The following is a 20,198-nucleotide window of genomic DNA, read 5'->3' as shown; positions in this document are numbered from 1 at the left end:
TGTTCATGTGTTTTCCTTTCACCATTTGGAGAATTTTTCGGTTTTGACAAAGAGCTACTCTTTTTTAAGGCAAAAGCTGTGTCAGAAGAGGGATTTGAACCCTCGCCTCCAATCGTTGACCAGAATACCCCTGTAACTAGGAAAGATTCTCACCTTGAGTCTGGCGCCTTAGACCACTCGGCCATCCTGACAACTACAAAACCTTAAAATTCATATTTTTTCACGGTTATGTAACATAACATCTGATATGTTTGATGGTTACATGCAGATCTTAAGATACAAAGAAAAAGAAACAAAAAATGTTAAAAGCTAATGAAAGATATAGTAAAAAACATTTTTCAATGGAATTTGAGTAACTTATTGAATTCTAAACTAGGCATATGATGATATGTATTGAACTATTATTCCCGTTTCATGTGTTTTCTGTTCTCAAACTATGACATCTATCAAACTATTAACCACTGTTCATGTGTTTTCCTGTTTCCATTTTCGGTTTTGACAAAGAGCTACTCTTTTTTAAGGCAAAAGCTGTGTCAGAAGAGGGATTTGAACCCTCGCCTCCAATCGGAGACCACTCGGCCATCCTGACAACTACAAAATGTAAAAATGTAAAAATTCTTATTTTTTCACGATTATGTAACATAACATCTGATATGTCTGATGGTTACATGCAGATCTTAAGATACAAAGAAAAAGAAACAAAAAATGTTAAAAGCTAATGAAAGATATAGTAAAAAACATTTTTCAATGGAATTTGAGTAACTTATTGAACTCTAAACTAGGCATATGTTGACATATATTGAACTATTATTCCCGTTTCATGTGTTTTCTGTTCTCAAACTATGACATCTATCAAACTATTAATCACTGTTCATGTGTTTTCCTTTCACCATTTGGAGAATTTTTCGGTTTTGACAAAGAGCTACTCTTTTTTTAAGGCAAAAGCTGTGTAAGAAGAGGGATTTGAACCCTCGCCTCCAATCGGAGACCAGAATACCCCTGTAACTATGAAGGATTCTCACCTTGAGTCTGGCGCCTTAGACCACTCGGCCATCCTGACAACTACAAAACCTTAAAATTCATATTTTTTCACGGTTATGTAACATAACATCTGATATGTTTGATGGTTACATGCAGATCTTAAGATACAAAGAAAAAGAAACAAAAAATGTTAAAAGCTAATGAAAGATATAGTAAAAAACATTTTTCAATGGAATTTGAGTAACTTATTGAATTCTAAACTAGGCATATGATGATATGTATTGAACTATTATTCCCGTTTCATGTGTTTTCTGTTCTCAAACTATGACATCTATCAAACTATTAACCACTGTTCATGTGTTTTCCTGTTTCCATTTTCGGTTTTGACAAAGAGCTACTCTTTTTTAAGGCAAAAGCTGTGTCAGAAGAGGGATTTGAACCCTCGCCTCCAATCGGAGACCAGAATACCCCTGTAACTAGGAAGGATTCTCACCTTGAGTCTGGCGCCTTAGACCACTCGGCCATCCTGACAACTACAAAATGTAAAAATTCTTATTTTTTCACGATTATGTAACATAACATCTGATATGTCTGATGGTTACATGCAGATCTTAAGATACAAAGAAAAAGAAACAAAAAATGTTAAAAGCTAATGAAAGATATAGTAAAAAACATTTTTCAATGGAATTTGAGTAACTTATTGAACTCTAAACTAGGCATATGTTGACATATATTGAACTATTATTCCCGTTTCATGTGTTTTCTGTTCTCAAACTATGACATCTATCAAACTATTAATCACTGTTCATGTGTTTTCCTTTCACCATTTGGAGAATTTTTCGGTTTTGACAAAGAGCTACTCTTTTTTTAAGGCAAAAGCTGTGTAAGAAGAGGGATTTGAACCCTCGCCTCCAATCGGAGACCAGAATACCCCTGTAACTATGAAGGATTCTCACCTTGAGTCTGGCGCCTTAGACCACTCGGCCATCCTGACAACTACAAAACGTAAAAATTCATATTTTTTCACGATTATGTAACATAACATCTGATATGTCTGATGGTTACATGCAGATCTTAAGATACAAAGAAAAAGAAACAAAAAAATGTTAAAAGCTAATGAAAGATATAGTAAAAAACATTTTTCAATGGAATTTGAGTAACTTATTGAATTCTAAACTAGGCATATGTTGACATATATTGAACTATTATTCCCGTTTCATGTGTTTTCTGTTCTCAAACTATGACATCTATCAAACTATTAATCACTGTTCATGTGTTTTCCTTTCACCATTTGGAGAATTTTTCGGTTTTGACAAAGAGCTACTCTTTTTTAAGGCAAAAGCTGTGTCAGAAGAGGGATTTGAACCCTCGCCTCCAATCGGAGACCAGAATACCCCTGTAACTAGGAAAGATTCTCACCTTGAGTCTGGCGCCTTAGACCACTCGGCCATCCTGACAACTACAAAACTTTAAAAATCATATTTTTTCACAATTATGTAACATAACATCTGATATGTCTGATGGTTACATGCAGATCTTAAGATACAAAGAAAAAGAAACAAAAAATGTTAAAAGCTAATGAAAGATATAGTAAAAAACATTTTTCAATGGAATTTGAGTAACTTATTGAATTCTAAACTAGGCATATGTTGACATATATTGAACTATTATTCCCGTTTCATGTGTTTTCTGTTCTCAAACTATGACATCTATCAAACTATTAATCACTGTTCATGTGTTTTCCTTTCACCATTTGGAGAATTTTTCGGTTTTGACAAAGAGCTACTCTTTTTTAAGGCAAAAGCTGTGTCAGAAGAGGGATTTGAACCCTCGCCTCCAATCGGAGACCAGAATTCCCCTGTAACTAGGAAGGATTCTCACCTTGATTCTGGCGCCTTAGACCACTCGGCCATCCTGACAACTACAAAACCTTAAAATTCATATTTTTTCACGGTTATGTAACATAACATCTGATATGTTTGATGGTTACATGCAGATCTTAAGATACAAAGAAAAAGAAACAAAAAATGTTAAAAGCTAATGAAAGATATAGTAAAAAACATTTTTCAATGGAATTTGAGTAACTTATTGAATTCTAAACTAGGTATATGATGATATGTATTGAACTATTATTCCCGTTTCATGTGTTTTCTGTTCTCAAACTATGACATCTATCAAACTATTAACCACTGTTCATGTGTTTTCCTGTTTCCATTTTCGGTTTTGACAAAGAGCTACTCTTTTTTAAGGCAAAAGCTGTGTCAGAAGAGGGATTTGAACCCTCGCCTCCAATCGGAGACCAGAATACCCCTGTAACTAGGAAGGATTCTCACCTTGAGTCTGGCGCCTTAGACCACTCGGCCATCCTGACAACTACAAAATGTAAAAATTCTTATTTTTTCACGATTATGTAACATAACATCTGATATGTCTGATGGTTACATGCAGATCTTAAGATACAAAGAAAAAGAAACAAAAAATGTTAAAAGCTAATGAAAGATATAGTAAAAAACATTTTTCAATGGAATTTGAGTAACTTATTGAATTCTAAACTAGGCATATGTTGACATATATTGAACTATTATTCCCGTTTCATGTGTTTTCTGTTCTCAAACTATGACATCTATCAAACTATTAATCACTGTTCATGTGTTTTCCTTTCACCATTTGGAGAATTTTTCGGTTTTGACAAAGAGCTACTCTTTTTTAAGGCAAAAGCTGTGTCAGAAGAGGGTTTTGAACCCTCGCCTCCAATCGGAGACCAGAATACCCCTGTAACTAGGAAGGATTCTCACCTTGAGTCTGGCGCCTTAGACCACTCGGCCATCCTGACACTAATAAATCCTTAAAATTAATATTTTTTCGTGATTCTGTAACATAATGTCTGATATGTCTGATGGAAACATATAGATAATAAGATACAAAGAAAAATAAACAAAAAATGTTAAAAGCTAATGAAAGATATAGTAAAAAACATTTTTCAATGGAATTTGAGTAACTTATTGAATTCTAAACTAGGCATATGATGATATGTATTGAACTATTATTCCCGTTTCATGTGTTTTCTGTTCTCAAACTATGACATCTATCAAACTATTAATCACTGTTCATGTGTTTTCCTTTCACCATTTGGAGAATTTTTCGGTTTTGACAAAGAGCTACTCTTTTTTAAGGCAAAAGCTGTGTCAGAAGAGGGATTTGAACCCTCGCCTCCAATCAGAGACCAGAATACCCCTGTAACTAGGAAAGATTCTCACCTTGAGTCTGGCGCCTTAGACCACTCGGCCATCCTGACACTCATAAATCCTCAAAATTCATATTTTTTCATGATTCTGTAACATAATGTCTGATATGTCTGATGGTTACATGCAGATCTTAAGATACAAAGAAAAAGAAACAAAAAATGTTAAAAGCTAATGAAAGATATAGTAAAAAACATTTTTCAATGGAATTTGAGTAACTTATTGAATTCTAAACTAGGCATATGTTGACATATATTGAACTATTATTCCCGTTTCATGTGTTTTCTGTTCTCAAACTATGACATCTATCAAACTATTAATCACTGTTCATGTGTTTTCCTTTCACCATTTGGAGAATTTTTCGGTTTTGACAAAGAGCTACTCTTTTTTAAGGCAAAAGCTGTGTCAGAAGAGGGATTTGAACCCTCGCCTCCAATCGGAGACCAGAATACCCCTGTAACTAGGAAGGATTCTCACCTTGAGTCTGGCGCCTTAGACCACTCGGCCATCCTGACACTTATAAATCCTTAAAATTCATATTTTTTGACGATTATGTAACATAACATCTGATATGTCTGATGGAAACATATAGATAATGAGATACAAAGAAAAATAAACAAAAAATGTTAAAAGCTAATGAAAGATATAGTAAAAAACATTTTTCAATGGAATTTGAGTAACTTATTGAATTCTAAACTAGGCATATGTTGACATATATTGAACTATTATTCCCGTTTCATGTGTTTTCTGTTCTCAAACTATGACATCTATCAAACTATTAATCACTGTTCATGTGTTTTCCTTTCACCATTTGGAGAATTTTTCGGTTTTGACAAAGAGCTACTCTTTTTTAAGGCAAAAGCTGTGTCAGAAGAGGGACTTGAACCCTCGCCTCCAATCGGAGACCAGAATACCCCTGTAACTAGAAGGATTCTCACCTTGAGTCTGGCGCCTTAGACCACTCGGCCATCCTGACACTAATAAATCCTTAAAATTAATATTTTTTCGTGATTCTGTAACATAATGTCTGATATGTCTGATGGAAACATATAGATAATGAGATACAAAGAAAAATAAACAAAAAATGTTAAAAGCTAATGAAAGATATAGTAAAAAACATTTTTCAATGGAATTTGAGTAACTTATTGAATTCTAAACTAGGCATATGATGATATGTATTGAACTATTATTCCCGTTTCATGTGTTTTCTGTTCTCAAACTATGACATCTATCAAACTATTAATCACTGTTCATGTGTTTTCCTTTCACCATTTGGAGAATTTTTCGGTTTTGACAAAGAGCTACTCTTTTTTAAGGCAAAAGCTGTGTCAGAAGAGGGATTTGAACCCTCGCCTCCAATCGGAGACCAGAATACCCCTGTAACTAGGAAGGATTCTCACCTTGAGTCTGGCGCCTTAGACCACTCGGCCATCCTGACAAGTATAAAAGTTAAAATTCATATTTTTTCACGATTATGTAACATAACATCTGATATGTCTGATGGTTACATGTAGATCTTAAGATACAAAGAAAAATAAACAAAAAATGTTAAAAGTTAATGAAAGATTTAGCAAAAAACATTTTTCAATGGACTTTGAGTAACTTATTGAATTCTAAACTAGGCATATGATGATATGTATTGCACTATTATTCCCGTTTCATGTGTTTTCTGTTCTCAAACTATGACATCTATCAAACTATTAATCACTGTTCATGTGTTTTCCTGTTTCCATTTTCGGTTTTGACAAAGAGCTACTCTTTTTTAAGGCAAAAGCTGTGTCTGAAGAGGGATTTGAATCCTCGCCTCCAATCGGAGACCAGAATACCCCTGTAACTAGGAAGGATTCTCACCTTGAGTCTGGCGCCTTAGACCACTCGGCCATCCTGACAACTACAAAACCTTAAAATTCATATTTTTTCACGGTTATGTAACATAACATCTGATATGTCTGATGGTTACATGCAGATCTTAAGATACAAAGAAAAAGAAACAAAAAATGTTAAAAGCTAATGAAAGATATAGTAAAAAACATTTTTCAATGGAATTTGAGTAACTTATTGAATTCTAAACTAGGCATATGTTGACATATATTGAACTATTATTCCCGTTTCATGTGTTTTCTGTTCTCAAACTATGACATCTATCAAACTATTAAACACTGTTCATGTGTTTTCCTTTCACCATTTGGAGAATTTTTCGGTTTTGACAAAGAGCTACTCTTTTTTAAGGCAAAAGCTGTGTCAGAAGAGGGATTTGAACCCTCGCCTCCAATCGGAGACCAGAATACCCCTGTAACTAGGAAAGATTCTCACCTTGAGTCTGGCGCCTTAGACCACTCGGCCATCCTGACACTCATAAATCCTCAAAATTCATATTTTTTCATGATTCTGTAACATAATGTCTGATATGTCTGATGGTTACATGCAGATCTTAAGATACAAAGAAAAAGAAACAAAAAATGTTAAAAGCTAATGAAAGATATAGTAAAAAACATTTTTCAATGGAATTTGAGTAACTTATTGAATTCTAAACTAGGCATATGTTGACATATATTGAACTATTATTCCCGTTTCATGTGTTTTCTGTTCTCAAACTATGACATCTATCAAACTATTAATCACTGTTCATGTGCTTTCCTTTCACCATTTGGAGAATTTTTCGGTTTTGACAAAGAGCTACTCTTTTTTAAGGCAAAAGCTGTGTCAGAAGAGGGATTTGAACGCTCGCCTCCAATCGGAGACCAGAATACCCCTGTAACTAGGAAAGATTCTCACCTTGAGTCTGGCGCCTTAGACCACTCGGCCATCCTGACACTTATAAATCCTTAAAATTCATATTTTTTGACGATTATGTAACATAACATCTGATATGTCTGATGGAAACATATAGATAATAAGATACAAAGAAAAATAAACAAAACATTTTAAAAGCTAATGAAAGATATAGTAAAAAACATTTTTCAATGGAATTTGAGTAACTTATTGAATTCTAAACTAGGCATATGATGATATGTATTGAACTATTATTCCCGTTTCATGTGTTTTCTGTTCTCAAACTATGACTTCTATCAAACTATTAATCACTGTTCATGTGTTTTCCTGTTTCCATTTTCGGTTTTGACAAAGAGCTACTCTTTTTTAAGGCAAAAGCTGTGTCTGAAGAGGGATTTTAATCCTCGCCTCCAATCGGAGAACAGAATACCCCTGTAACTAGGAAAGCTTCTCACCTTGAGTCTGGCGCCTTAGACCACTCGGCCATCCTGACACTCATAAATCCTCAAAATTCATATTTTTTCATGATTCTGTAACATAATGTCTGATATGTCTGATGGAAACATGTAGATAATAAGATACAAAGAAAAAGAAACAAAAAATGTTAAAAGCTAATGAAAGATATAGTAAAAAACATTTTTCAATGGAATTTGAGTAACTTATTGAATTCTAAACTAGGCATATGATGATATGTATTGAACTATTATTCCCGTTTCATGTGTTTTCTGTTCTCAAACTATGACATCTATCAAACTATTAATCACTGTTCATGTGTTTTCCTTTCACCATTTGGAGAATTTTTCGGTTTTGACAAAGAGCTACTCTTTTTTAAGGCAAAAGCTGTGTCAGAAGAGGGATTTGAACCCTCGCCTCCAATCGGAGACCAGAATACCCCTGTAACTAGGAAGGATTCTCACCTTGAGTCTGGCGCCTTAGACCACTCGGCCATCCTGACAACTATAAAACGTTAAAATTCATATTTTTTCACGATTATGTAACATAACATCTGATATGTCTGATGGTTACATGCAGATCTTAAGATACAAAGAAAAATAAACAAAAAATGTTAAAAGCTAATGAAAGATATAGTAAAAAACATTTTTCAATGGAATTTGAGTAACTCATTGAATTCTAAGCTAGGCATATGATGATATGTATTGCACTATTATTCCCGTTTCATGTGTTTTCTGTTCTCAAACTATGACATCTATCAAACTATTAATCACTGTTCATGTGTTTTCCTGTTTCCATTTTCGGTTTTGACAAAGAGCTACTCTTTTTTAAGGCAAAAGCTGTGTCTGAAGAGGGATTTGAATCCTCGCCTCCAATCGGAGACCAGAATACCCCTGTAACTAGGAAAGCTTCTCACCTTGAGTCTGGCGCCTTAGACCACTCGGCCATCCTGACACTCATAAATCCTCAAAATTCATATTTTTTCATGATTCTGTAACATAATGTCTGATATGTCTGATGGAAACATGTAGATAATAAGATACAAAGAAAAAGAAACAAAAAATGTTAAAAGCTAATGAAAGATATAGTAAAAAACATTTTTCAATGGAATTTGAGTAACTTATTGAATTCTAAACTAGGCATATGATGATATGTATTGAACTATTATTCCCGTTTCATGTGTTTTCTGTTCTCAAACTATGACATCTATCAAACTATTAATCACTGTTCATGTGTTTTCCTTTCACCATTTGGAGAATTTTTCGGTTTTGACAAAGAGCTACTCTTTTTTAAGGCAAAAGCTGTGTCAGAAGAGGGATTTGAACCCTCGCCTCCAATCGGAGACCAGAATACCCCTGTAACTAGGAAGGATTCTCACCTTGAGTCTGGCGCCTTAGACCACTCGGCCATCCTGACAACTATAAAACGTTAAAATTCATATTTTTTCACGATTATGTAACATAACATCTGATATGTCTGATGGTTACATGCAGATCTTAAGATACAAAGAAAAATAAACAAAAAATGTTAAAAGCTAATGAAAGATATAGTAAAAAACATTTTTCAATGGAATTTGAGTAACTCATTGAATTCTAAGCTAGGCATATGATGATATGTATTGCACTATTATTCCCGTTTCATGTGTTTTCTGTTCTCAAACTATGACATCTATCAAACTATTAATCACTGTTCATGTGTTTTCCTGTTTCCATTTTCGGTTTTGACAAAGAGCTACTCTTTTTTAAGGCAAAAGCTGTGTCTGAAGAGGGATTTGAATCCTCGCCTCCAATCGGAGACCAGAATACCCCTGTAACTAGGAAGGATTCTCACCTTGAGTCTGGCGCCTTAGACCACTCGGCCATCCTGACACTCATAAATCCTCAAAATTCATATTTTTTCATGATTCTGTAACATAATGTCTGATATGTCTGATGGTTACATGCAGATCTAATAAGATACAAAGAAAAAGAAACAAAAAATGTTAAAAGCTAATGAAAGATATAGTAAAAAACATTTTTCAATGGAATTTGAGTAACTTATTGAATTCTAAACTAGGCATATGTTGACATATATTGAACTATTATTCCCGTTTCATGTGTTTTCTGTTCTCAAACTATGACATCTATCAAACTATTAATCACTGTTCATGTGTTTTCCTTTCACCATTTGGAGAATTTTTCGGTTTTGACAAAGAGCTACTCTTTTTTAAGGCAAAAGCTGTGTCAGAAGAGGGATTTGAACACTCGCCTCCAATCGGAGACCAGAATACCCCTGTAACTAGGAAAGATTCTCACCTTGAGTCTGGCGCCTTAGACCACTCGGCCATCCTGACACTTATAAATCCTTAAAATTCATATTTTTTGACGATTATGTAACATAACATCTGATATGTCTGATGGAAACATATAGATAATAAGATACAAAGAAAAATAAACAAAACATTTTAAAAGCTAATGAAAGATATAGTAAAAAACATTTTTCAATGGAATTTGAGTAACTTATTGAATTCTAAACTAGGCATATGTTGACATGTATTGAACTATTATTCCCGTTTCATGTGTTTTCTGTTCTCAAACTATGACATCTATCAAACTATTAAACACTGTTCATGTGTTTTCCTTTCACCATTTGGAGAATTTTTCGGTTTTGACAAAGAGCTAGTCTTTTTTAAGGCAAAAGCTGTGTCAGAAGAGGGATTTGAACCCTCGCCTCCAATCAGACACCAGAATACCCCTGTAACTAGGAACGATTCTCACCTTGAGTCTGGCGCCTTAGACCACTCGGCCATCCTAAAAAGTATAAAACGTTAAAATTCATATTTTTTCACGATTATGTAACATAACATCTGATATGTCTGATGGTTACATGTAGATCTTAAGATACAAAGAAAAATAAACAAAAAATGTTAAAAGCTAATGAAAGATATAGTAAAAAACATTTTTCAATGGAATTTGAGTAACTTATTGAATTCTAAACTAGGCATATGATGATATGTATTGCACTATTATTCCCGTTTCATGTGTTTTCTGTTCTCAAACTATGACATCTATCAAACTATTAATCACTGTTCATGTGTTTTCCTGTTTTCGGTTTTGACAAAGAGCTACTCTTTTTTAAGGCAAAAGCTGTGTCTGAAGAGGGATTTGAATCCTCGCCTCCAATCGGAGACCAGAATACCCCTGTAACTAGGAAGGATTCTCACCTTGAGTCTGGCGCCTTAGACCACTCGGCCATCCTGACAACTACAAAACCTTAAAATTCATATTTTTTCACGGTTATGTAACATAACATCTGATATGTCTGATGGTTACATGCAGATCTTAAGATACAAAGAAAAAGAAACAAAAAATGTTAAAAGCTAATGAAAGATATAGTAAAAAACATTTTTCAATGGAATTTGAGTAACTTATTGAATTCTAAACTAGGCATATGTTGACATATATTGAACTATTATTCCCGTTTCATGTGTTTTCTGTTCTCAAACTATGACATCTATCAAACTATTAATCACTGTTCATGTGTTTTCCTGTTTTCGGTTTTGACAAAGAGCTACTCTTTTTTAAGGCAAAAGCTGTGTCAGAAGAGGGAATTGAACCCTCGCCTCCAATCAGAGACCAGAATACCCCTGTAACTAGGAAAGATTCTCACCTTGAGTCTGGCGCCTTAGACCACTCGGCCATCCTGACACTTATAAATCCTTAAAATTCATCTTTTTTGACGATTATGTAACATAACATCTGATATGTCTGATGGTTACATGTAGATCTTAAGATACAAAGAAAAATAAACAAAAAATGTTAAAAGCTAATGAAAGATATAGTAAAAAACATTTTTCAATGGAATTTGAGTAACTTATTGAATTCTAAACTAGGCATATGATGATATGTATTGAACTATTATTCCCGTTTCATGTGTTTTCTGTTCTCAAACTATGACTTCTATCAAACTATTAATCACTGTTCATGTGTTTTCCTGTTTCCATTTTCGGTTTTGACAAAGAGCTACTCTTTTTTAAGGCAAAAGCTGTGTCTGAAGAGGGATTTTAATCCTCGCCTCCAATCGGAGAACAGAATACCCCTGTAACTAGGAAGGATTCTCACCTTGAGTCTGGCGCCTTAGACCACTCGGCCAACCTGACATCTACAAAACCTTAAAATTCATATTTTTTCACGGTTATGTAACATAACATCTGATATGTCTGATGGTTACGTGCAGATCTTAAGATACAAAGAAAAAGAAACAAAAAATGTTAAAAGCTAATGAAAGATATAGTAAAAAACATTTTTCAATGGAATTTGAGTAACTTATTGAATTCTAAACTAGGCATATGTTGACATGTATTGAACTATTATTCCCGTTTCATGTGTTTTCTGTTCTCAAACTATGACATCTATCAAACTATTAAACACTGTTCATGTGTTTTCCTTTCACCATTTGGAGAATTTTTCGGTTTTGACAAAGAGCTAGTCTTTTTTAAGGCAAAAGCTGTGTCAGAAGAGGGATTTGAACCCTCGCCTCCAATCGGAGACCAGAATACCCCTGTAACTAGGAAAGATTCTCACCTTGAGTCTGGCGCCTTAGACCACTCGGCCATCCTGACACTCATAAATCCTCAAAATTCATATTTTTTCATGATTCTGTAACATAATGTCTGATATGTCTGATGGAAACATGTAGATAATAAGATACAAAGAAAAATAAACAAAAAATGTTAAAAGCTAATGAAAGATATAGTAAAAAACATTTTTCAATGGAATTTGAGTAACTTATTGAATTCTAAACTAGGCATATGATGATATGTATTGAACTATTATTCCCGTTTCATGTGTTTTCTGTTCTCAAACTATGACATCTATCAAACTAGTAATCACTGTTCATGTGTTTTCCTTTCACCATTTGGAGAATTTTTCGGTTTTGACAAAGAGCTACTCTTTTTTAAGGCAAAAGCTGTGTCAGAAGAGGGATTTGAACCCTCGCCTCCAATCGGAGACCAGAATACCCCTGTAACTAGGAAGGATTCTCACCTTGAGTCTGGCGCCTTAGACCACTCGGCCATCCTGACAACTATAAAATGTTAAAATTCATATTTTTTCACGATTATGTAACATAACATCTGATATGTCTGATGGTTACATGCAGATCTTAAGATACAAAGAAAAATAAACAAAAAATGTTAAAAGCTAATGAAAGATATAGTAAAAAACATTTTTCAATGGAATTTGAGTAACTTATTGAATTCTAAACTAGGCATATGTTGACATGTATTGAACTATTATTCCCGTTTCATGTGTTTTCTGTTCTCAAACTATGACATCTATCAAACTATTAAACACTGTTCATGTGTTTTCCTTTCACCATTTGGAGAATTTTTCGGTTTTGACAAAGAGCTAGTCTTTTTTAAGGCAAAAGCTGTGTCAGAAGAGGGATTTGAACCCTCGCCTCCAATCGGAGACCAAAATACCCCTGTAACTAGGAAAGATTCTCACCTTGAGTCTGGCGCCTTAGACCACTCGGCCATCCTGACACTCATAAATCCTCAAAATTCATATTTTTTCATGATTCTGTAACATAATGTCTGATATGTCTGATGGAAACATGTAGATAATAAGATACAAAGAAAAAGAAACAAAAAATGTTAAAAGCTAATGAAAGATATAGTAAAAAACATTTTTCAATGGAATTTGAGTAACTTATTGAATTCTAAACTAGGCATATGATGATATGTATTGAACTATTATTCCCGTTTCATGTGTTTTCTGTTCTCAAACTATGACATCTATTAAACTATTAATCACTGTTCATGTGTTTTCCTTTCACCATTTGGAGAATTTTTCGGTTTTGACAAAGAGCTACTCTTTTTTAAGGCAAAAGCTGTGTCAGAAGAGGGATTTGAACCCTCGCCTCCAATCGGAGACCAGAATACCCCTGTAACCAGGAAGGATTCTCACCTTGAGTCTGGCGCCTTAGACCACTCGGCCATCCTGACAACTATAAAATGTTAAAATTCATATTTTTTCACGATTATGTAACATAACATCTGATATGTCTGATGGTTACATGCAGATCTTAAGATACAAAGAAAAAGAAACAAAAAATGTTAAAAGCTAATGAAAGATATAGTAAAAAACATTTTTCAATGGAATTTGAGTAACTTATTGAATTCTAAGCTAGGCATATGATGATATGTATTGCACTATTATTCCCGTTTCATGTGTTTTCTGTTCTCAAACTATGACATCTATCAAACTATTAATCACTGTTCATGTGTTTTCCTGTTTCCATTTTCGGTTTTGACAAAGAGCTACTCTTTTTTAAGGCAAAAGCTGTGTCTGAAGAGGGATTTGAACCCTCGCCTCCAATCGGAGACCAGAATACCCCTGTAACTAGGAAAGATTCTCACCTTGAGTCTGGCGCCTTAGACCACTCGGCCATCCTGACACTCATAAATCCTCAAAATTCATATTTTTTGACGATTATGTAACATAACATCTGATATGTCTGATGGAAACATATAGATAATAAGATACAAAGAAAAATAAACAAAACATTTTAAAAGCTAATGAAAGATATAGTAAAAAAAAATTTTCAATGGAATTTGAGTAACTTATTGAATTCTAAACTAGGCATATGATGATATGTATTGAACTATTATTCCCGTTTCATGTGTTTTCTGTTCTCAAACTATGACTTCTATCAAACTATTAATCACTGTTCATGTGTTTTCCTGTTTCCATTTTCGGTTTTGACAAAGAGCTACTCTTTTTTAAGGCAAAAGCTGTGTCTGAAGAGGGATTTTAATCCTCGCCTCCAATCGGAGAACAGAATACCCCTGTAACTAGGAAGGATTCTCACCTTGAGTCTGGCGCCTTAGACCACTCGGCCATCCTGACATCTACAAAACCTTGAAATTCATATTTTTTCACGGTTATGTAACATAACATCTGATATGTCTGATGGTTACATGCAGATCTTAAGATACAAAGAAAAAGAAACAAAAAATGTTAAAAGCTAATGAAAGATATAGTAAAAAACATTTTTCAATGGAATTTGAGTAACTTATTGAATTCTAAACTAGGCATATGTTGACATGTATTGAACTATTATTCCCGTTTCATGTGTTTTCTGTTCTCAAACTATGACATCTATCAAACTATTAAACACTGTTCATGTGTTTTCCTTTCACCATTTGGAGAATTTTTCGGTTTTGACAAAGAGCTAGTCTTTTTTAAGGCAAAAGCTGTGTCAGAAGAGGGATTTGAACCCTCGCCTCCAATCGGAGACCAGAATACCCCTGTAACTAGGAAAGATTCTCACCTTGAGTCTGGCGCCTTAGACCACTCGGCCATCCTGACACTCATAAATCCTCAAAATTCATATTTTTTCATGATTCTGTAACATAATGTCTGATATGTCTGATGGAAACATGTAGATAAGAAGATACAAAGAAAAAGAAACAAAAAATGTTAAAAGCTAATGAAAGATATAGTAAAAAACATTTTTCAATGGAATTTGAGTAACTTATTGAATTCTAAACTAGGCATATGATGATATGTATTGAACTATTATTCCCGTTTCATGTGTTTTCTGTTCTCAAACTATGACATCTATCAAACTAGTAATCACTGTTCATGTGTTTTCCTTTCACCATTTGGAGAATTTTTCGGTTTTGACAAAGAGCTACTCTTTTTTAAGGCAAAAGCTGTGTCAGAAGAGGGATTTGAACCCTCGCCTCCAATTGGAGACCAGAATACCCCTGTAACTAGGAAGGATTCTCACCTTGAGTCTGGCGCCTTAGACCACTCGGCCATCCTGACAACTATAAAACGTTAAAATTCATATTTTTTCACGATTATGTAACATAACATCTGATATGTCTGATGGTTACATGCAGATCTTAAGATACAAAGAAAAATAAACAAAAAATGTTAAAAGCTAATGAAAGATATAGTAAAAAACATTTTTCAATGGAATTTGAGTAACTTATTGAATTCTAAGCTAGGCATATGATGATATGTATTGCACTATTATTCCCGTTTCATGTGTTTTCTGTTCTCAAACTATGACATCTATCAAACTATTAATCACTGTTCATGTGTTTTCCTGTTTCCATTTTCGGTTTTGACAAAGAGCTACTCTTTTTTAAGGCAAAAGCTGTGTCTGAAGAGGGATTTGAATCCTCGCCTCCAATCGGAGACCAGAATACCCCTGTAACTAGGAAGGATTCTCACCTTGAGTATGGCGCCTTAGACCACTCGGCCATCCTGACAACTACAAAACCTTAAAATTCATATTTTTTCACGGTTATGTAACATAACATCTGATATGTCTGATGGTTACATGCAGATCTTAAGATACAAAGAAAAATAAACAAAAAATGTTAAAAGCTAATGAAAGATATAGTAAAAAACATTTTTCAATGGAATTTGAGTAACTTATTGAATTCTAAACTAGGCATATGTTGACATATATTGAACTATTATTCCCGTTTCATGTGTTTTCTGTTCTCAAACTATGACATCTATCAAACTATTAATCACTGTTCATGTGTTTTCCTTTCACCATTTGGAGAATTTTTCGGTTTTGACAAAGAGCTACTCTTTTTTAAGGCAAAAGCTGTGTCAGAAGAGGGATTTGAACACTCGCCTCCAATCGGAGACCAGAATACCCCTGTAACTAGGAAAGATTCTCACCTTGAGTCTGGCGCCTTAGACCACTCGGCCATCCTGACACTTATAAATCCTTAAAATTCATATTTTTTGACGATTATGTAACATAACATCTGATATGTCTGATGGAAACATATAGATAATAAGATACAAAGAAAAATAAACAAAACATTTTAAAAGCTAATGAAAGATATAGTAAAAAACATTTTTCAATGGAATTTGAGTAACTTATTGAATTCTAAACTAGGCATATGTTGACATGTATTGAACTATTATTCCCGTTTCATGTGTTTTCTGTTCTCAAACTATGACTTCTATCAAACTATTAATCACTGTTCATGTGTTTTCCTGTTTCCATTTTCGGTTTTGACAAAGAGCTACTCTTTTTTAAGGCAAAAGCTGTGTCTGAAGAGGGATTTTAATCCTCGCCTCCAATCGGAGAACAGAATACCCCTGTAACTAGGAAGGATTCTCACCTTGAGTCTGGCGCCTTAGACCACTCGGCCATCCTGACATCTACAAAACCTTGAAATTCATATTTTTTCACGGTTATGTAACATAACATCTGATATGTCTGATGGTTACATGCAGATCTTAAGATACAAAGAAAAAGAAACAAAAAATGTTAAAAGCTAATGAAAGATATAGTAAAAAACATTTTTCAATGGAATTTGAGTAACTTATTGAATTCTAAACTAGGCATATGTTGACATGTATTGAACTATTATTCCCGTTTCATGTGTTTTCTGTTCTCAAACTATGACATCTATCAAACTATTAAACACTGTTCATGTGTTTTCCTTTCACCATTTGGAGAATTTTTCGGTTTTGACAAAGAGCTAGTCTTTTTTAAGGCAAAAGCTGTGTCAGAAGAGGGATTTGAACCCTCGCCTCCAATCGGAGACCAGAATACCCCTGTAACTAGGAAAGATTCTCACCTTGAGTCTGGCGCCTTAGACCACTCGGCCATCCTGACACTCATAAATCCTCAAAATTCATATTTTTTCATGATTCTGTAACATAATGTCTGATATGTCTGATGGAAACATGTAGATAAGAAGATACAAAGAAAAAGAAACAAAAAATGTTAAAAGCTAATGAAAGATATAGTAAAAAACATTTTTCAATGGAATTTGAGTAACTTATTGAATTCTAAACTAGGCATATGATGATATGTATTGAACTATTATTCCCGTTTCATGTGTTTTCTGTTCTCAAACTATGACATCTATCAAACTAGTAATCACTGTTCATGTGTTTTCCTTTCACCATTTGGAGAATTTTTCGGTTTTGACAAAGAGCTACTCTTTTTTAAGGCAAAAGCTGTGTCAGAAGAGGGATTTGAACCCTCGCCTCCAATTGGAGACCAGAATACCCCTGTAACTAGGAAGGATTCTCACCTTGAGTCTGGCGCCTTAGACCACTCGGCCATCCTGACAACTATAAAACGTTAAAATTCATATTTTTTCACGATTATGTAACATAACATCTGATATGTCTGATGGTTACATGCAGATCTTAAGATACAAAGAAAAAGAAACAAAAAATGTTAAAAGCTAATGAAAGATATAGTAAAAAACATTTTTCAATGGAATTTGAGTAACTTATTGAATTCTAAACTAGGCATATGATGATATGTATTGAACTATTATTCCCGTTTCATGTGTTTTCTGTTCTCAAACTATGACATCTATCAAACTATTAATCACTGTTCATGTGTTTTCCTTTCACCATTTGGAGAATTTTTCGGTTTTGACAAAGAGCTACTCTTTTTTAAGGCAAAAGCTGTGTCAGAAGAGGGATTTGAACCCTCGCCTCCAATCGGAGACCAGAATACCCCTGTAACCAGGAAGGATTCTCACCTTGAGTCTGGCGCCTTAGACCACTCGGCCATCCTGACAACTATAAAACGTTAAAATTCATATTTTTTCACGATTATGTAACATAACATCTGATATGTCTGATGGTTACATGCAGATCTTAAGATACAAAGAAAAATAAACAAAAAATGTTAAAAGCTAATGAAAGATATAGTAAAAAACATTTTTCAATGGAATTTGAGTAACTTATTGAATTCTAAGCTAGGCATATGATGATATGTATTGCACTATTATTCCCGTTTCATGTGTTTTCTGTTCTCAAACTATGACATCTATCAAACTATTAATCACTGTTCATGTGTTTTCCTGTTTCCATTTTCGGTTTTGACAAAGAGCTACTCTTTTTTAAGGCAAAAGCTGTGTCTGAAGAGGGATTTGAATCCTCGCCTCCAATCGGAGACCAGAATACCCCTGTAACTAGGAAGGATTCTCACCTTGAGTATGGCGCCTTAGACCACTCGGCCATCCTGACAACTACAAAACCTTAAAATTCATATTTTTTCACGGTTATGTAACATAACATCTGATATGTCTGATGGTTACATGCAGATCTTAAGATACAAAGAAAAATAAACAAAAAATGTTAAAAGCTAATGAAAGATATAGTAAAAAACATTTTTCAATGGAATTTGAGTAACTTATTGAATTCTAAACTAGGCATATGTTGACATATATTGAACTATTATTCCCGTTTCATGTGTTTTCTGTTCTCAAACTATGACATCTATCAAACTATTAATCACTGTTCATGTGTTTTCCTTTCACCATTTGGAGAATTTTTCGGTTTTGACAAAGAGCTACTCTTTTTTAAGGCAAAAGCTGTGTCAGAAGAGGGATTTGAACGCTCGCCTCCAATCGGAGACCAGAATACCCCTGTAACTAGGAAAGATTCTCACCTTGAGTCTGGCGCCTTAGACCACTCGGCCATCCTGACACTTATAAATCCTTAAAATTCATATTTTTTGACGATTATGTAACATAACATCTGATATGTCTGATGGAAACATATAGATAATAAGATACAAAGAAAAATAAACAAAACATTTTAAAAGCTAATGAAAGATATAGTAAAAAACATTTTTCAATGGAATTTGAGTAACTTATTGAATTCTAAACTAGGCATATGTTGACATGTATTGAACTATTATTCCCGTTTCATGTGTTTTCTGTTCTCAAACTATGACATCTATCAAACTATTAAACACTGTTCATGTGTTTTCCTTTCACCATTTGGAGAATTTTTCGGTTTTGACAAAGCGCTACTCTTTTTTAAGGCAAAAGCTGTGTCAGAAGAGGGATTTGAACCCTCGCCTCCAATCAGAGACCAGAATACCCCTGTAACTAGGAAAGATTCTCACCTTGAGTCTGGCGCCTTAGACCACTCGGCCATCCTGACACTCATAAATCCTCAAAATTCATATTTTTTCATGATTCTGTAACATAATGTCTGATATGTCTGATGGTTACATGCAGATCTTAAGATACAAAGAAAAAGAAACAAAAAATGTTAAAAGCTAATGAAAGATATAGTAAAAAACATTTTTCAATGGAATTTGAGTAACTTATTGAATTCTAAACTAGGCATATGTTGACATGTATTGAACTATTATTCCCGTTTCATGTGTTTTCTGTTCTCAAACTATGACATCTATCAAACTATTAAACACTGTTCATGTGTTTTCCTTTCACCATTTGGAGAATTTTTCGGTTTTGACAAAGAGCTAGTCTTTTTTAAGGCAAAAGCTGTGTCAGAAGAGGGATTTGAACCCTCGCCTCCAATCAGACACCAGAATACCCCTGTAACTAGGAAGGATTCTCACCTTGAGTCTGGCGCCTTAGACCACTCGGCCATCCTGACAACTATAAAATGTTAAAATTCATATTTTTTCACGATTATGTAACATAACATCTGATATGTCTGATGGTTACATGCAGATCTTAAGATACAAAGAAAAATAAACAAAAAATGTTAAAAGCTAATGAAAGATATAGTAAAAAACATTTTTCAATGGAATTTGAGTAACTTATTGAATTCTAAACTAGGCATATGTTGACATATATTGAACTATTATTCCCGTTTCATGTGTTTTCTGTTCTCAAACTATGACATCTATCAAACTATTAATCACTGTTCATGTGTTTTCCTTTCACCATTTGGAGAATTTTTCGGTTTTGACAAAGAGCTACTCTTTTTTAAGGCAAAA

The 20,198-nt window shown here is 34.0% G+C and overlaps 23 non-coding genes across 23 annotated transcripts; all 23 read right to left on the bottom strand.

Moving 5' to 3' along the window:
• Nucleotides 1-1,400: 1,400 nt before the first annotated feature.
• Nucleotides 1,401-1,512, bottom strand: trnal-caa (transfer RNA leucine (anticodon CAA)). Its single transcript has 2 exons — nt 1,475-1,512; nt 1,401-1,446 (listed from the first exon to the last, which is right to left on the bottom strand). It is a non-coding gene; the product is annotated as a tRNA-Leu (tRNA).
• An 814-nt stretch (nt 1,513-2,326) lies between these two features.
• Nucleotides 2,327-2,438, bottom strand: trnal-caa (transfer RNA leucine (anticodon CAA)). The gene is made up of 2 exons: nt 2,401-2,438; nt 2,327-2,372 (listed from the first exon to the last, which is right to left on the bottom strand). It is a non-coding gene; the product is annotated as a tRNA-Leu (tRNA).
• An 802-nt stretch (nt 2,439-3,240) lies between these two features.
• trnal-caa (transfer RNA leucine (anticodon CAA)) lies at nt 3,241-3,352 on the bottom strand. The gene is made up of 2 exons: nt 3,315-3,352; nt 3,241-3,286 (listed from the first exon to the last, which is right to left on the bottom strand). It is a non-coding gene; the product is annotated as a tRNA-Leu (tRNA).
• Nucleotides 3,353-3,702: 350 nt separating this feature from the next.
• Nucleotides 3,703-3,814, bottom strand: trnal-caa (transfer RNA leucine (anticodon CAA)). The gene is made up of 2 exons: nt 3,777-3,814; nt 3,703-3,748 (listed from the first exon to the last, which is right to left on the bottom strand). It is a non-coding gene; the product is annotated as a tRNA-Leu (tRNA).
• Nucleotides 3,815-4,164: 350 nt separating this feature from the next.
• On the bottom strand, nt 4,165-4,276 carry trnal-caa (transfer RNA leucine (anticodon CAA)). Its single transcript has 2 exons — nt 4,239-4,276; nt 4,165-4,210 (listed from the first exon to the last, which is right to left on the bottom strand). It is a non-coding gene; the product is annotated as a tRNA-Leu (tRNA).
• A 350-nt stretch (nt 4,277-4,626) lies between these two features.
• trnal-caa (transfer RNA leucine (anticodon CAA)) lies at nt 4,627-4,738 on the bottom strand. The gene is made up of 2 exons: nt 4,701-4,738; nt 4,627-4,672 (listed from the first exon to the last, which is right to left on the bottom strand). It is a non-coding gene; the product is annotated as a tRNA-Leu (tRNA).
• A 350-nt stretch (nt 4,739-5,088) lies between these two features.
• On the bottom strand, nt 5,089-5,199 carry trnal-caa (transfer RNA leucine (anticodon CAA)). The gene is made up of 2 exons: nt 5,162-5,199; nt 5,089-5,134 (listed from the first exon to the last, which is right to left on the bottom strand). It is a non-coding gene; the product is annotated as a tRNA-Leu (tRNA).
• Nucleotides 5,200-5,549: 350 nt separating this feature from the next.
• On the bottom strand, nt 5,550-5,661 carry trnal-caa (transfer RNA leucine (anticodon CAA)). Its single transcript has 2 exons — nt 5,624-5,661; nt 5,550-5,595 (listed from the first exon to the last, which is right to left on the bottom strand). It is a non-coding gene; the product is annotated as a tRNA-Leu (tRNA).
• Nucleotides 5,662-6,462: 801 nt separating this feature from the next.
• trnal-caa (transfer RNA leucine (anticodon CAA)) lies at nt 6,463-6,574 on the bottom strand. The gene is made up of 2 exons: nt 6,537-6,574; nt 6,463-6,508 (listed from the first exon to the last, which is right to left on the bottom strand). It is a non-coding gene; the product is annotated as a tRNA-Leu (tRNA).
• A 1,264-nt stretch (nt 6,575-7,838) lies between these two features.
• Nucleotides 7,839-7,950, bottom strand: trnal-caa (transfer RNA leucine (anticodon CAA)). The gene is made up of 2 exons: nt 7,913-7,950; nt 7,839-7,884 (listed from the first exon to the last, which is right to left on the bottom strand). It is a non-coding gene; the product is annotated as a tRNA-Leu (tRNA).
• An 802-nt stretch (nt 7,951-8,752) lies between these two features.
• Nucleotides 8,753-8,864, bottom strand: trnal-caa (transfer RNA leucine (anticodon CAA)). Its single transcript has 2 exons — nt 8,827-8,864; nt 8,753-8,798 (listed from the first exon to the last, which is right to left on the bottom strand). It is a non-coding gene; the product is annotated as a tRNA-Leu (tRNA).
• A 2,158-nt stretch (nt 8,865-11,022) lies between these two features.
• trnal-caa (transfer RNA leucine (anticodon CAA)) lies at nt 11,023-11,134 on the bottom strand. The gene is made up of 2 exons: nt 11,097-11,134; nt 11,023-11,068 (listed from the first exon to the last, which is right to left on the bottom strand). It is a non-coding gene; the product is annotated as a tRNA-Leu (tRNA).
• An 802-nt stretch (nt 11,135-11,936) lies between these two features.
• Nucleotides 11,937-12,048, bottom strand: trnal-caa (transfer RNA leucine (anticodon CAA)). Its single transcript has 2 exons — nt 12,011-12,048; nt 11,937-11,982 (listed from the first exon to the last, which is right to left on the bottom strand). It is a non-coding gene; the product is annotated as a tRNA-Leu (tRNA).
• Nucleotides 12,049-12,398: 350 nt separating this feature from the next.
• trnal-caa (transfer RNA leucine (anticodon CAA)) lies at nt 12,399-12,510 on the bottom strand. The gene is made up of 2 exons: nt 12,473-12,510; nt 12,399-12,444 (listed from the first exon to the last, which is right to left on the bottom strand). It is a non-coding gene; the product is annotated as a tRNA-Leu (tRNA).
• Nucleotides 12,511-12,860: 350 nt separating this feature from the next.
• On the bottom strand, nt 12,861-12,972 carry trnal-caa (transfer RNA leucine (anticodon CAA)). The gene is made up of 2 exons: nt 12,935-12,972; nt 12,861-12,906 (listed from the first exon to the last, which is right to left on the bottom strand). It is a non-coding gene; the product is annotated as a tRNA-Leu (tRNA).
• Nucleotides 12,973-13,322: 350 nt separating this feature from the next.
• On the bottom strand, nt 13,323-13,434 carry trnal-caa (transfer RNA leucine (anticodon CAA)). The gene is made up of 2 exons: nt 13,397-13,434; nt 13,323-13,368 (listed from the first exon to the last, which is right to left on the bottom strand). It is a non-coding gene; the product is annotated as a tRNA-Leu (tRNA).
• A 1,254-nt stretch (nt 13,435-14,688) lies between these two features.
• Nucleotides 14,689-14,800, bottom strand: trnal-caa (transfer RNA leucine (anticodon CAA)). The gene is made up of 2 exons: nt 14,763-14,800; nt 14,689-14,734 (listed from the first exon to the last, which is right to left on the bottom strand). It is a non-coding gene; the product is annotated as a tRNA-Leu (tRNA).
• A 350-nt stretch (nt 14,801-15,150) lies between these two features.
• trnal-caa (transfer RNA leucine (anticodon CAA)) lies at nt 15,151-15,262 on the bottom strand. Its single transcript has 2 exons — nt 15,225-15,262; nt 15,151-15,196 (listed from the first exon to the last, which is right to left on the bottom strand). It is a non-coding gene; the product is annotated as a tRNA-Leu (tRNA).
• A 1,716-nt stretch (nt 15,263-16,978) lies between these two features.
• Nucleotides 16,979-17,090, bottom strand: trnal-caa (transfer RNA leucine (anticodon CAA)). Its single transcript has 2 exons — nt 17,053-17,090; nt 16,979-17,024 (listed from the first exon to the last, which is right to left on the bottom strand). It is a non-coding gene; the product is annotated as a tRNA-Leu (tRNA).
• Nucleotides 17,091-17,440: 350 nt separating this feature from the next.
• On the bottom strand, nt 17,441-17,552 carry trnal-caa (transfer RNA leucine (anticodon CAA)). Its single transcript has 2 exons — nt 17,515-17,552; nt 17,441-17,486 (listed from the first exon to the last, which is right to left on the bottom strand). It is a non-coding gene; the product is annotated as a tRNA-Leu (tRNA).
• A 350-nt stretch (nt 17,553-17,902) lies between these two features.
• Nucleotides 17,903-18,014, bottom strand: trnal-caa (transfer RNA leucine (anticodon CAA)). The gene is made up of 2 exons: nt 17,977-18,014; nt 17,903-17,948 (listed from the first exon to the last, which is right to left on the bottom strand). It is a non-coding gene; the product is annotated as a tRNA-Leu (tRNA).
• A 1,264-nt stretch (nt 18,015-19,278) lies between these two features.
• Nucleotides 19,279-19,390, bottom strand: trnal-caa (transfer RNA leucine (anticodon CAA)). The gene is made up of 2 exons: nt 19,353-19,390; nt 19,279-19,324 (listed from the first exon to the last, which is right to left on the bottom strand). It is a non-coding gene; the product is annotated as a tRNA-Leu (tRNA).
• A 350-nt stretch (nt 19,391-19,740) lies between these two features.
• trnal-caa (transfer RNA leucine (anticodon CAA)) lies at nt 19,741-19,852 on the bottom strand. Its single transcript has 2 exons — nt 19,815-19,852; nt 19,741-19,786 (listed from the first exon to the last, which is right to left on the bottom strand). It is a non-coding gene; the product is annotated as a tRNA-Leu (tRNA).
• Between the last annotated feature and the right edge of the window lie 346 nt (nt 19,853-20,198).

The sequence above is a fragment of the Oncorhynchus clarkii genome, unplaced genomic scaffold (assembly GCF_045791955.1).
Source record: "Oncorhynchus clarkii lewisi isolate Uvic-CL-2024 unplaced genomic scaffold, UVic_Ocla_1.0 unplaced_contig_12229_pilon_pilon, whole genome shotgun sequence".
NCBI lineage: Eukaryota > Metazoa > Chordata > Actinopteri > Salmoniformes > Salmonidae > Oncorhynchus > Oncorhynchus clarkii.
This window is presented reverse-complemented; position numbering and strand designations above follow the sequence as displayed.